Genomic DNA, 13,219 nt, shown 5'->3' with positions numbered 1-13,219 from the left:
TTACACCTTTGATAGATGTCAGAAAGCAATCTTGTTCCTCTGACAGGTTCATCATCCACATCTTCATTCTCCTCCTGCAATCCAAGCTCATTGTTGCCTTTCCAGTTCAAACAATCAAATTGTTCAAGGAATTTGTTGTCTTCCCAGCTCCAACAATCAAACTCCAAGAATTTCACATCCCTGCTAACAATGACTTTGTTGTTATGTGGAAGATAGATCATGTAGGCCTTTGAAATCAAGCTATAGCCTACAAAAATTCCAAGCTATGCTTTCTTGTATTTGTCTCTCTTAATATGAGGAATATAAGAGAAACACAAGCAACCAAATATCTTTAAATTAAAGAGCTCAAGTTTGTAACCATACCATGCTTCAAAAGGCGTTCTTTGTTGTAAAGCTTTTGTTGGCAGTCTATTGAGTAAAAATACTGCTGTATTTACAGCCTCTGCCCAGAATTTTTTAGGCAACTCTTTGTCATGAAGTAAGCACCTAGCCATCTCCATAATCATCCGATTTTTCCTTTCTACAGTGCCATTTTGCTGAGGTGAATAAGGGGCTGTAAGTTGGTGTTCTACACCTGTATCTTCACAAAACTTGTTAAATTTTTTGGAAGTATATTCAGTTCCATTGTCGGATCTGATCATCTGTATTTTGCACTTGCTTTGATTTTCCACCAAAGTTTTAAACTTCCAAAAAATGCCAACAACTTCATATTTAAACTTCATAAAATATATCCAACACATTCTTGTCATGTCATCAATGAAAATAATATAACACCTACTGCCATTCAATGATGGTGTGCTCATAGGACCTCCAACATCTGTATGTATCAATTGTAGATTTTGTATAGCCCTCCAAGTCTTGTTTTGTGGAAATGGGAGTCTTGTTTGCTTTCCATATTGAAAAGCAATGCATGTAGGAAATACTTCTTCTATATCAGGTAAGCCTCTGACCATGTCATTCTTCTTCATGAATATTAGAGCATTGTGATGAAAATGGCCCAATCTTTTATGCCAAAGTATTGTACTGTTGACCTCTTTGTGCACTGTAGCCTGTTCTTCACTCATAAAGTCCAAAGCAAAGCTTTTTCCTTTCATTCTAACTTTAAATACTTCCTTGCATGCTGAATCTTTAATCATGCAGTTTTTGTCTTCAAACAACACCTTATAACCTTTTTCAAGCAATTGAGGAACACTCAACAGGTTTTGGTTAATTTCTGGAACATATAAAACATCTGAAATTAGTTTCAAACCTGTTGACCTTCAATTGCCACTGTTCCTTTGCCTTTTACTGCAATATATGCTCCATTACCTACTCTAACTTTAGAAAGTGCAGTTTTGTCAAGTTCTTTAAAGAGTTCTCGATCATAACTTATGTGATTTGTGCAACCACTGTCTATGAGCCAACTTTCTGTGGAGCTATTGGTAGCAAAGCATGTAACAACAAACAATTGTTCCTCTTGTGGTTGATCCTCAGCAACTTTAACTTCTCCTTGTTGTTGATGAGATTTGCAAATCTTTTCCATGTGCCCTAGCTGCCCACACTTATGACACTTTACATCCGGTCTCCACCAGTACCTTTTTTTGTGGATGATTGGTTTTCTTACAGTGAGGACAAGGTGGAAAAACCTGAGTATTATTACTCTTATTGTTGATCTTGTTTAATCTTCCAGGTCTGGTATCATTGTTCTGCTTCTTCCTCTGTTTGTTGCCATTGCTCTAGAATTTGACTTGAAAAGCACCCTCCACAGATCCTTCTTGCCTCATAAGTCTTCTTTGCTCTTGGGCCTATAAAGCATGCAGCACCTCTGCCAAAGTGATCTTAGATAGATCCTTTGTGTTCTCCAAGGTAGCTATAGAAGCTTCATATCTTTCTGGTACTGATACAAGAATTTTTTTCAACATTTCTTGAATAAGAAAAAACAGTGCCCAACAATCTTACTTTGTTGGCAATGCCAAGCAATGTATTTGAGTACTCTTTGATGGTGTCTGATTCTTTCATTCTTTGCAGTTCAAATTCTCTCATTAAATTCAATACTTGCATGCTTCTAATTCTCTCATCTCCTGCATATTCTTCCTTCAAGTAATCCCAAATTTCTTTTGCTGTGTTGTGAGACATGATCCAGGTGAAAATTAGTTTTGAAACACCAGAAAATAGACATGCCTTTGCCTTTGCTTTGCTGGTTTTTTTCTCCTTGTAGGTTTTCATCTGGGCTACAGTGGGGTTGTCGAGCAGCGAAGCAATATCATAATCCTCCTCCACCGCTTCCCAAAGATCCAAAGCTTCTAAGAAGTTCTGCATTTTTATGGCCCAGAGATCATAGTTATCTCCATCAAAGATAGGAGGAGCAACTTGAGAGAAACTTGTTTCAGCATCCATAGGTCCCGTAAGATGTAGCTCTTGATACCAATTTGTAGGTTATTTTACTGAAGGAAAAGTTGAGATAGAGGAACACAGGAAGATAAAACTGCATTAATATTTTATTGAGGAGTGCTATTGCTTTTATAAAGCAAATAACTGAACGTAAATGCACGTAAATGTTGGCATCTATAACCACTAACAAATTAGTGCTCTTAGTGCCTAGAAAATAACAAATAAATCCTACCAGTCAACATGACTTTTATTTTCCTAAAAAATAGCATAACATATTATTTTAATTTCTAAATTTCCAATAGTCATCAATCAACAGAGACAATATTTTATATGATAATAAAAACACTTTGTAATATTAATAAGATTTAATTATTATTGTGGTCCTTACTTTTGGTTCAAAATCATAAATCGGTCTTTCTAATTATTTTTTGTCAATTAAATCCTTAATTTGAAAAAATTGATACAATCCTACCTTTACCATTAATTTGGCTAAAACAAAGTTAGGAGATGATCGGGTGGACATGTATATATGGTATTTGATGTTGAAATGAATGGAGAGTTTTCGTTGTAAAGGTCGAACATGGTGCTCATGATTTCACATGGTGGTGAAGAAAATCTGGCAGGTTTGTGGTGCAAAGAAGGTGGCGTGGCCAAATTCATAAGTGGAAGCTTTGTATTTTAAAGGAGGTCTTGTTGTGGCTTTGTGCTCGCGATGAACGTGGCGACGATTTTTGCTATTCACGGTGGATTGTGTTGGTGGGATGAACGACGAAGATATGTGGTTGTTGTTATCGTGAATGGGTGATAGTGGCGTCAAAGTGACGGTGGTGGCACGTTGAATAGTGGTGTCATGGTGACTAACGACATGGAAGAACTATGGCTGTCACGAGGTGTTCCGTGGATTAGTTGCGATTTGGACTACTCACGAGATAAATTTGTATTGGTGCTGGCTCTGTTTTGTTGTAGATGCATGGATTTCGCATCAATGGGTGACCGTGGTCGAAAGAAATTGATATACCTCGGCTGATTTATGGTGCAGTGAAGTTGGATTTGTGATTTTGGTTTCATGATTTCGAACATGGTTTGTGTTTTTTGTGGCACTTGTGATCTCATTGGCAAGTGTACCAAATCGTTCAAGTTAGGGATGACCAAAAAATCCACGGACACGGGTATCCGCAGGTAAAATTCGCGGTAGGTAGTTACTATCCGCAGATATTTATTATCCGTAGGTAATGGGTAGCGGGTATTTTAATACCTGCTTCTAAACGGGTCGGGTACGGGTAGTATATTACCCGACTCCCGGGTACTCATTACCTGCAAAAAATAAATAAAAAAAATTCATTTATATATTTTTTAATTAATTTTAATTTTAATTAAAATAAAATTATATTTTATTAGGTTAAATTTAAATAAAATTAAATTTTAATTTATATATAATTTGATTTATATTATATATATATATATATATTGTATTTTTATTTAAATTTTATTTTAAAAATGTATAAAATATTTTTTTGTGTGGGTATTCGCGGGTACCCGTGGGTTTTAAAATACCCGCAGGTATTTTCTAAACAGATATCCGCGCGGGTAGCGAGTACAATTTTATCCGACGGATCAGGTTGCGGGTAGGCACTATCCGTGCCCGACCCGACCCGTTGCCATCCCTAGTTCAAGTAATATAAAATGGTAAGACCAATTATCGTTTCCGGAGAGACTCGTGTAATACTAGTTAATTATATTATTAACAACTCATATAGACTCAATAACAACATATCAATTGAAAAATAAGTGCAAAGAAGATAAAATTTCAACTATACAAGTTTGGACTTTGGTGTTTGAAGACACTTAAGAAGGGAATAAAGTAGGAATGATATGAAATGACATTGCTAAGGTTAGGATTCATCAATTCACCTTTGTGCATACACAATTTCATCTCCTCTCCATCAAATTACTAAATTCAATCCACAAAATTACTCTAGCCTTAATCCCTTAGGTGAAAGAGCCTAGTTTTTATCTATTAACTATCAAACCACTGATTAATTAACAAGCAAAACCCCCATTAAGAACTAGGATCTTAAGACAACATGTGAATCATCTTCCATCCCTAGAATCAATGAACCACAAGGACTCTTTGTTAAACTGCCTTTTAGTCGCCTAAGGCAGAACAAAGTCTGGTCCCCACTAATGTAGTATAGGGATGACCAGAATATCAATCCAAGGACTCAGTTTGTTAAGTTTCAAAATGTAGAGTCAGAGCTTGTTTTATTTATTTACTATCTAAACTACTAACTGGGTGGGGACAAAGAAATGAAATAATGAAATTTAAAACGAAAAGAATCAAATTAAAAACAAAACCTATTTAAAGAAAAGAAGTATACAGAACGTATATACTAAAGCTGGAAGAATTCAAAATATATTTAGAAAGGTAAATGCTAAAAAAAATGCTAACTAACAATAGCTAAATGAAATTAAACTAAACATCTTAATCATAATCTGCAAGATACAAGAAAACTCATTCATGCAAACCAAAATTTCCAGAAATCAAAATCAACCATACTAACATCACAAATCTCAGAAATTGAATCAAAGAGTAATAAAACAAGTACCTAACCCCTATACATTACACATGACGTGAAACATTATCTGCACTTCTCTCAATCAAATCACAGAAACTATTAAAAACTCAACTAAGTACAATTAACAAATCATAAGCTCATAAAACTAAAACCTACTCTATGCAAATTGCAATAAAAGTAAATCATTATAAACCTAAACTAATTCAACCAAAGCTGGAAAATGAAAGCTGGAAAATAACAAGTAAGTGCTGGAAAATAAAAGTTGTGTAAGAAATCAAAGTAAAGACGCAACGAAAGTAAAATTGATGCGAGAAATCTAAAAGAAATCCAAATCTTTATTACAAGAAACGAAATAACTATAATGTACCGAAATCAACACCACCAAGATGTTCACGGACTGTAACCACCGTGAAATCTAGCTTGAACAGCCAAAAACACTAGAAAAACTACTTCTAAGGAAAGCGCATAAACCCTAAAATCGCGAATTCAGATCGTCTCTCTCGTGTGGAGTTTGTCACCCTCTGTTTTTCACTCGCTCGCGAAGTCTGTTACCCTCCGCGTTACAATCCTCTAGAGCGAACTCTGTCACCCTCCACTCGATACCTTTTTCAAAAGCTATTTACATCCCTTTATATAGGGTCAGAAAACAATGAACAAGGAAGAAAGGGGAAAGGGAAGATAAGTTGAGAACCTTCGACGCTTCGCTTTAACGATCCAACGATCTGTCTTCTTTTCTCGCAATCTATGCATCTTAGCCCTTCGATCATCTTCTCTTCGGTCAACTCCAATCAGCTTCTTCCCCGGGCAGGATTGCGACTTCGTCTTCTCCTCTCTTTCTCTCACACAAGCCCTAGCTTTTGGGTGTTTTTCTCCAGAATGAAGCATGTCTTCGAGCTTTACTCCCTATAACAGCAGCAACGCAACAAAAACGCACCACATCAATAATTAAAACGCTGCAGTTTCATTAATTGGAGCCCAAGTAAGGTAACAACTGCACTTCAATAAGTGGGAACCCAACCCAGCTGCCCATAATCTAGTGCACAAGCAACCCAAACAATATCTACAGCAGCAGCGTCCAACAACCCATTCTCAAGTGTGGTAGCAGCCCAGTTTTATTCCATCTCTCCAAGGCTGAGCCCAATATAAATGCATCAACAACAACAACCCAAGTTTAATCCATTCAACCCAAGATTTCTGCAACAAAGAAAAATCAGTACAAAAATTAAAGAAAGTAAAGGAAATTTAACAAGTAAAAAGAGAGAATTTTTATCAAAAGATTTTCTAAAAAATATTAATATCTTAACTATTTACAAACAGTAAAAATTACTTCTAAAACCTTAATTTAACAAAGAAAAATCAGTACAAAAATTAAAGAAAGTAAAGGAAATTTAACAAGTAAAAAGAGAGAATTTTTATCAAAAGATTTTCTAAAAAATATTAATATCTTAACTATTTACAAACAGTAAAAATTACTTCTAAAACCTTAATTTTAACTACAATTTTACAAAACTACAAATATAAAGAAAAATCCTAAAACTAGCCTAATTCTACCCAATAAGAAAATAAAATGGACTCCTAAGCACAGAAAGAGTGGCAAAATTGGGGAGTTATCACTCTTGTTTTAGTTCTAGGTTCCATCTTACGTTCCCATAACCCATGAAACCCCAAAATCAAGTCATGAACATTCCTATTACATGCAAGCTTTAAGATTGGAAACAAGAATACCAGTAATTGATAAAAAAGGCATCTATATATTCAAATCATTCAACAATTACACAATAATTCAAAGGCTACAACTAACTCCAACAAGATGGGAGTCTTCCCACAAACCCTGGCAGCCTTTCAAGCTCTCCTCCGAGTGAAATCGCACCTCCAAACCACCAAAGACCCATTTCTCTTCGTGTTTCTGACTTAAATAGACCATATTTGCCACATCAGCACCGCCAACTTTCTGCAGATTGGCCGCCCAACGTTGGGTTGTCAGCGCCCTGGGCGCAACTTTCGCAAAATGCAGCCCTCAACGCTGTCCTGGGCGCTCCACACCAGGCTTACTTGAATCAATACTTGCTCTTCATCAATGGGTGGCGCTTAGTGCCACTCGTTCTGGTATTCTGATTCCTCCAGTTCTATGCAGATTTACTTGCTTTTGTGGTTGGTCGAGACTCTTCAATGTAATGGAGGATCTTCCTAACATCAAAATGGATCAAAATAGGGGATTAGAGTATTATTTAGGTAATGTAACCCAAAATATAAGTAAACACTGAAGCAAGATAAAAGAGAGGATTTAAGCAAGTAATAAGCTAAAGAAGAGTTGATTTTGCTACTGAAATGATGCTTATGTAATGGTAATATTTAACATTATCATCACTGAGATGGCACATCGAGGAGTTTCCATAGTTGTGCAATTTTTTCATATCTGCAATTTGGGTTTTGCAAATTAGGGCTCAATAGTGGAACAAAAATGCTATCACGAGGTGGATTCATGATTTGGTTTTACGAATTCGAGCATGGGTTGCGTGAATAGGTGGTGAAGATGACATTGTGGTTAATTGTCGATAGCAGTGACTCCAATAGTGATGGTTCGAATCTTGTATGTGTGAAGGTCAAGGTCAAGGTCAAATGTCACGTATCCATTATACACTTTCATCTCATGATCTCTTTACATGTCCACCTCATTATCTCCTAACCTCGTTTAATGAATTTAACAACAAAGGTCGGATTGCATCAATTTTTTCAATTTAGAGACTAAATTTAGACAAAAAAAATTAGAAACAACTATTTATGATTTCAAAACAAAAATGGGATTGCTATAATGATTAAACCTATTAATAAATATTTTTTTTAAATAATACTTTTTTAATAGAAAAAGTTAAATATATTATTCTAAATTGAATTTTATTACATGACAAAGTAGTTAGAAATAAAAAATATAAAAAATATAAAAAAATTAATACTTTAAATATAAGTCATTCTTTAATAATTTATTAAATGACACAATAAAAAAATATTTATTTATCTATTTTAAAAATAAGTAATTTTTAAAATAATTTTTAGAGATGCATGAATTAAATTAATAGAATTTGAATTTAAGACATAATTAACATTTTAGAAGTTGATATAAATATCTTAAATTTGGAAAACTAAAAACGTAATTTAATAATTAAAATAATATATTATTAAATATTAAATGATAGAGTTGAAATATATTTTTATTTTTACGGTAAATAAGTTTAATAACAAACTAAGTGGATAAAATAGTGAAATAATTAGTTAGAAAGTTTGTATTATTAATTAAATTATATTATTTTAAGAAACTTATTTAATTTTATTAAATGATAAAGTAATTAGAGTTAATAAAAGGAAAAAGGTTAAAATAAATGAAAAAATAGTTTAAAAAAAGTAATATTTTAAACCTAGGTTATTTTTTAATAATTTCTTAAATAATCAAATAAATATAAATTATAAAATAATTAAGAATAAAAAATAATATAAAAAAATATTTATATTTTTAGGATAAATCAAATAGGTGGCAAGAAGCAATGGGAGGTTGGAAACAGAGAGGTAAGGGATGCGGTAAAGCTAAGGCTAAGATGGACAACATATCTTCTTTTTTAATTGAGTAAATTAATTATGAGATACTTTTGATTCATTTAACACATAGTATAATAGTAAAATGGTCATAAAATATAAAGTTTTGTATTTTTTTAAGAAAAGAGAGTAGAAAATAAATATAACGTTGTAAAATATTCAGATATATCAAATAATCCTTTTTTTTTTTCATTTTAACAATTCAATATTTTCTTGTTGAATCTTTTATTCTCGCAACTACGAATGGGCGTTGTTGTGCTGGTACATTATCTGAGGGAAAAAGTCATTTGCAGAAAGAAAATCAAAATTGTAACATCACGAATTTTAGAATCCGGAAGGCATTTAAAAAATAATGCATTATGGATTGAATAATTCAAAGTAAAATTAATATTTTCGAATATGGATCACGTAATCCAAATATCTACCGATTATACAATCCAAAACTAGAATTTAATCACGGAATATGTGAAATTTTAAAAATGTATAGGTGCATAAAGAAAACAGGGTGCAGGGAGAAATTCTTTGTATAATGAGTATTGGGCCAACAAGTTTTAAGGTGAATAAAGGTGGGGATTTCTATGTTTTTCTTATGTACCCCTAAATTTTACTAAGCTAAGCCTATAGATTATATATATTTCCTTGATTTCAAAATCCAGTTTCGGAATTCTTGGATTTTAAAATTCGATAATGTATTTTTCTCGGATTTTGAATCTAGTTTATATATTTTCTCTGATTTTTCCAGATTTCAAAATTTGATTTGGGATTTTTTCAGATTTCAAAAATGAATTTTTCTCTCGTTTTGAATCTAGTTTATATATTTTCTCTGATTTTTCCAAATTTCAAAATTTGGTTTTGGATTTCTCGAATTTAAAAATTCATTTTTGGAATTTTCTGGATTTTTAAATCTGATTCTGAATAATTAGAAATTGGATTTCAAAATCCGTTTTGGATTTCTGGATTCGGAAATCCAGTTCTACATTTAGCGGGGGGTTTTAAAATGTGGTTCTAGATTTTCCAAATTTTGAAATTTAGTTTTGGATTTTTCAGAATTTTGAACTCTAATTCTGAATTTTCTTGACTTTTAAAATTCAATTATAAATTTTTTCAAATTTCGAAATCTAGTTCTGAACTTTTAGAAATTAGATTTTTAAATTCAATTATGAATTTTTCAAATTTCAAAATTTGGTTCTAGATTTTTTTCGTATTTCGTAATCTAATTTTAGATTTTCCCAAATTATTAAATATAAGCATGAATTTTTTTTTCAGATCTTCAAATTTGATTTTGGATTTTCAAAAACTAGATGTGAAATCCGGTTCTAGATATTTTTATTTATTAGATTTCGAAATATATGTAGAGTTTTTCTGTCAGACCCCATTAAAACACACTCAAAAACCCTAAGTAGTGGGATCCATGTGCCAAGAAGTGAGTGAACGTCTCAGTGGAGAACAGGTGGCTGCAAGGGAGTGACCGTTCGTTTTGGGCGACGACAATATTTAAGACAAAATTTTAAATGTCGTGTCACTTCTCTGCATGCCTTTTTTTTCCTCGCTGAAAACCATTTTCTCATTCTTCTCTCTAAAATCTCCTCCTCTCTAAGAAAACTTCATCATTTCTTCTTTCGATCACCTCTCAGACATCGTCTGAACACTCCCGGCGTCGAGGGCGTTCGTTTGAACCGATCAGTTTTGGATTCTGGACTGGTAAGTTTATCTCTCTCAGCCAAGTGGTTTTTCTGTACATGCAAACTCAGTTTTCGGTTACCTGTTCCTTAACCCAATTCTGAACGCCTTCCTGGTCTTTCATTTGGTTAGTTTCGTAAATCGTGATCTTAGTCTTCTAAGAGATTGGTGGTGAGCTATTCTGTTCAAATTGTGAATGTTCGGTCACGCTTAGAGGTAAGGAAAACTTATATAATTTAATTTAGCTTGTTGTGTTGAATGTTTGTATGCTTGCATGATACGTGTGATTATTTGATGAGTATGAAACATGATTGTACTGCTGGTTTGGATGTGTGGATGGACGTATGATATACGCTGTGAACTGAGTTGGGATAGAGTTTAATCTTCAAACCGTAGTATTCTGAGCAAATGTGTTTAGCATTGTCGAGCGTCATTAGCGAGCGTTCGGTTCTTCTTGGGAGTACATGGTCTTACTTGAATTATCATGAGTTAGGGATAGTGTTTAAGAGTCTTTCGGTAGTATTATATAGGAATAGATAATCTGTGATCGAGAGTTTGTATTCATAGTTCAGTTTTCGTTGAGCGTCCGTTCATTTTAAGTCTTCTTTAGACTTCCTAAACAATTTAGTTAATGTGTTATATACTACCTAAAGTCGTAGACGTTATCGTTCTTTTCATTCAGAATAAGTGGTGGCCTAATGGTATATATATATATATATACTCATTCTTTTTTTGTGAGTTTATAAGCAATTGGTCTTGGACCAGCGCTCGTTCAATAGTGTTCGGTTTCTACAAGGCTCGATCTTAAACCAAGCGTTGGGTCTTGCTTTTTGTAATATAGTATTACTGTGCTTAGAATTAGAGTCTTTATTTAAACTAGCTAGCGTTCGTTAATTCATAGTTTCTCATCAGTATTAGTATTTAGTGTAAATCAGTGTTGGTCTTTAAAAGGTGTTCGGCCTAGAGTCTTAGTACTCGGCCTAGGCTTCGTGGCGTCCGGTTGAACTCTTAGGAGTCTGTTTAATGTAGTAGATGAGTAGCGCTCAATGTCGTTAATTTCTAAGAAGCGTCATTCCAATTGTACTTGGGTTATCATAAGAGCGTATGATCTTATTTCCTTTGAATGTATGGATGATTAAGTATGAGGAAAATTGAGATGTGATGTGTATGAAATAGTTGATTATGAACGAGTATTCTAGGGAGGAATATCTTAGAAAGTGGTTATTGATTGGTAAAGTATGAATGTGGGCAAAGCTTAGCGGGCGTTCATCCTGATATTCCATGATTACTCGTTCTCATGTAGAGAGGAGTAAGTCACGTGTGGGAATGACAGGAGGTCCTAGTCCATAAGGTTAACTTGGACGGAACGGATCAACCTCGAGTGACAGCTGTTGAGGGTATCCCAGTTACTACATCTCCCGGGTGCACGAACGTCGTAGCTACACAGAATTCATACAGTCCGGACAGTCATAGTCATGTGGTCGTTATTTGCATGCATGGATGTATGAATTATGATGTGGTCGTTGTTGGTTTTGTTATGAATGTTGTATGTTGTGATTGAATAAATTAAATTACATAAGCTTACCTTGTTTATCATTTTTGTCTGTGTTGTGTGTTCGGTCGTTGTCCTGTTGCAACGATCATCCGTGTGAATGTGAGCAGAAGGAGAAGAGCTGCTTGAAGAAGTTTTGGAAGATGCAACGGAAGTGAAGGCCGAACCTTGAGAGCGTTCGGTCTGGTGTTAGCTTTACCTTTTGTAAGACCGTTCGGTATAATTTATTTTGTACACTGTTCGGTCTAATAGTAGCTAGAGTAGTGGTTTTAAATTCCCTGTTATTGTGTAAGGCAGTTCGGCCATAATCGTATCTTGTTCAGCGTAGAACTGATCTGTAGTATTGTTAACATGTGATTATTCTCTATATGATTTTACACTGTATTTTTGAAATGTTACATTTTTTATTTATTGAATTTTAAAATTTAGTTTTATGTTTAGTTTTTTTATTTATTACATTTCAAAATTCAATTTTTGAAAGTACAAATGGGATGAAGAAGGTACAGGCGAAGGATGAAGCGTGCAAATGGGGTGTCAAACCCTAGTCAAAATCAAAGTTAAAAGTTGCTAAGACTAACTTAGGGATATGGAGAAGTTTGGGGTGCAGAAAGAAATTTGTAGGATGCAGTAAGAAGCCCGGTTGATCAAAACATATTGAGTGATTCATCTTACACCTCCAAGATCTCATTCTGCACCTCCAAAAATTCCACTTTTAACTTTCTGACATCTCATCATTATCCTAAACCTTTATCTTTATAGAAAATTTTATTTTTAATTTTAATAAATATATTTTTATTTTCTTCTTTTTCTTATTAAAAAGACTCTATATCACCTTAATAATAACTAAATTTAAAATTTAAATATTATTTAATATAATTTTATATTTTAATAATTATTAAAATATAATTTATGTTATAATAATAATTATACTAAAAATATAAAAATAAAATAATTAAAAATAAAAATAATAACAAAGTAAATTATATTAAATAAAACATTTAATATATTCAAATATATTAAATTATATTAAAATATTAAATTAAATTAAATAATTATTAAAATTTAAATAATAAACAAAATTTTAAAACAGTTATTTATCAAATAACAAAAAAAATTATATTAAATAAAATATTTAAATGTACTAAATAGTATTAAAATATTAAATTAAATTAAATAATTATTAAAATTTATATATAAAATAAAATTTTAAAACCATTCTTTATCAGATATGGATATCCGATTTATAACTTATTGGATATTTATATCCGATTAACAAATTTTTCCAAATTTTGTTTTCTAAAATTTTAATAATTATTAAATTTAATTTAATATTTTAATATAATTTAATATATTTAAATATATTAAATATGATTTTAAGTATTATTATTATTTTTTATTTTTATTCTTATTTTAGTTATTATTTTTCAATTTTCTTAATAGAACTATTTTAAAA

General features: G+C 32.5%; 1 long non-coding RNA gene across 1 annotated transcript; it reads right to left on the bottom strand.

Annotated features, from left to right (window-relative positions):
• Positions 1–5,226: 5,226 nt before the first annotated feature.
• LOC148194126 (uncharacterized) lies at positions 5,227–5,880 on the bottom strand. Its single transcript, XR_015781317.1, has 2 exons — positions 5,638–5,880; positions 5,227–5,561 (listed from the first exon to the last, which is right to left on the bottom strand). It is a non-coding gene; the product is annotated as an uncharacterized LOC148194126 (long non-coding RNA).
• Between the last annotated feature and the right edge of the window lie 7,339 nt (positions 5,881–13,219).

Source organism: Vigna umbellata, chromosome 8 (genome assembly GCF_029865625.1).
Source record: "Vigna umbellata cultivar VRB3 chromosome 8, Vumbellata_1.0, whole genome shotgun sequence".
Taxonomy (NCBI): Eukaryota; Viridiplantae; Streptophyta; class Magnoliopsida; order Fabales; family Fabaceae; genus Vigna; species Vigna umbellata.
This window is presented reverse-complemented; position numbering and strand designations above follow the sequence as displayed.